This window comes from Elephantulus edwardii, unplaced genomic scaffold, assembly GCF_000299155.1.
Source record: "Elephantulus edwardii isolate Elephantulus edwardi_28Jun2011 unplaced genomic scaffold, EleEdw1.0 scaffold00379, whole genome shotgun sequence".
In the NCBI taxonomy this organism is placed as follows: domain Eukaryota; kingdom Metazoa; phylum Chordata; class Mammalia; order Macroscelidea; family Macroscelididae; genus Elephantulus; species Elephantulus edwardii.
The window spans coordinates 588,128-590,287 of record NW_006400129.1 but is presented as its reverse complement, the minus strand read 5'-3'; the positions used below and the strand labels follow the sequence as shown (position 1 = coordinate 590,287).

At 35.5% G+C, this 2,160-nt stretch overlaps 1 protein-coding gene across 1 annotated transcript in view; it reads right to left on the bottom strand.

The window, feature by feature from the left end:
• HSD17B3 (hydroxysteroid (17-beta) dehydrogenase 3) overlaps window positions 1-2,160 on the bottom strand; it is a 138,826-nt gene that overhangs the window by 8,677 nt on the left and 127,989 nt on the right. The window lies entirely within an intron of this gene.

Sequence of the window (2,160 nt, the reverse complement as noted above, 5' to 3'; positions counted from 1 at the left end):
TCTTCCTTGGCTCTGGTTGTTGGTGCATATATTTGAATGACAGTGGTAGTCACTGGACTTCCTTATATGCGTATGGATATTATCCTGTTACTGACAATATTGTACTTCAAGATGGATCTTGCAAATAAAAATACAATACATCAAGTTAACTTGAATTTCAGATAAGTAACAAATAATTTTAATGTAGTATCTATTGAATGAGACTTGATTGCTTTTGTTGTCATCAAGTAAACTATGACTTATAGTAATCCTATGAACACTACCCTATCTTGTAACATTCTTACAATTTCTGCCAAGCTCAAGTTCATTACAGTAGTTATTGTGTCAATCAATGTCACTGAGGATAGTCTTGTTTTTCACTGGCCCATTATTTTTTCTAGTAGCGTGTCCTTTTCTAAGGCCAGGCTGGTCTTCTACCAATATGCTTGAAGTATGTAAGATGACGTCTAACCACCTTTGTCACTAAGGAGCACCTGGTTGCACTTCCTCCAGGACATATATGTTTGTTCTATTGACAGTCCATACAACATTATTCACCAGTATCACAAAACAAATGTGTGAGAAATGTGGCATCAGAATTGGTGTTAAATTTTGCTAGTCTTACTGGGGTGATATGATATCTCATAGTTGTTTTGAAGGATTTCCCAAATTTTGTATGGCACTCTTATTGCTAAAATTTCTTTTTAACACATATAACTAAATTGGAGAAATTTATAATATTTTAGATTCTCACTTTCACACTTCATTTCAGAACAAAGAGTGGACCGTAACTCTTAATCTTTCTAATTGTGCTAAAAAATAAAGACGCTCACTGTCCCATGAAAATCCAATGTTATGCATCCACTTGTGACCCAACTAAAATTAAAGCCTGTTGTTTGTTGTTGTTGTTATGTGCCATCGAGTCGCTTGCCACTCATAGCGACCCTACGCTCTTCTATCCTGTGCCAATCTAGCCATAACAAACGCACTTATTTCCACCGCTCCAGTCACAGAATCGATCCATCTCATCGAAGGTCTTCCTCTCCTTCGCCGCCCCTCCACTCTGCCAAACGTGATGTTCCTCTCCAAGGACCAGTCCTTCCTTGCAACATGCCCAAAATATGTCAGACAAACCTGCAGAATCCTTTACTCCAAAGAGCCTTCCTGCTTCACCCTCTCCAGGACAAACCTGTTTGTTCTCCTAGCAGTCCATGCTATATTCAACACTCTTCTTCAGCACCACAGCTCAAAGGCATCAATTCTCTTTCTATCATCCCTATTCACTGTTCAACTCTCTGATGTATAGCATGTAATTGCGAAGACCATAGCCTGGATCAGGTGTACCTTAGTTTCCAGTCTGACGTCGTTGCTTTTCAGTACTGCAATGCTATAAAAAAAATTAGAAATCAACAAAAGAATGACTAAAGTAAAAAGCCAAATACATGTAAAATAAATAACACAGTGCTTTGAAACTACTGGGTAGTGTTGTTTTTGTTGCATAGCATCGAGTTGGAAAGAACACATAGTTTATCCTTCAGTGGGTTTTCAGAGGTATTGGACACAAGAAAATATAAAAAATAAAACGGAAAAAATTCTTGAAATAAGAATGAAAATAAAGAATACTGAAATATTTAGAACACAACAAAAGCAGCACTCAGAGGGCACTTCATAGCAGTAAGTGCACAAAATTTTTTTTAAAAAAAGAAAGGACTATCTCAAACACCCTGTCTCAAAATATGCAAGAATTGGAAAAAGAACAGCAAGAAAACTCTAGTCTTCACGCAGAAAAAAAAAAATGAAGATTGATAAGAAATAAATGAAAGAAACCCAGAGAAAGAATCAAGAAGGTTAGAAATTGGCTATTAGAAAGTAAGATTTTTAATAAAATTGACAAACCACTGGAAAATGCTATAAAAGGGAATGAGAAAGAAACGTAAATAACACAGATACAAAATTAAATCTAAGGTGTCATTAAAAAAAACTCCAAGAAAAATAGTAATAACAGAGTATTATGAAGATCCCACAAATTTGAAAACCTAGACTAAATAAATGTACATATTTTTAGAAACACACTGCTTTCCTAAACTAACACAAGCAGAGCAGACTATTGAAAAAGACTAATTGCAAAAAATAAACTGAAAAAAATCATTTTTAAAAATTTCTAGAGTGCGGGCGCGGGCG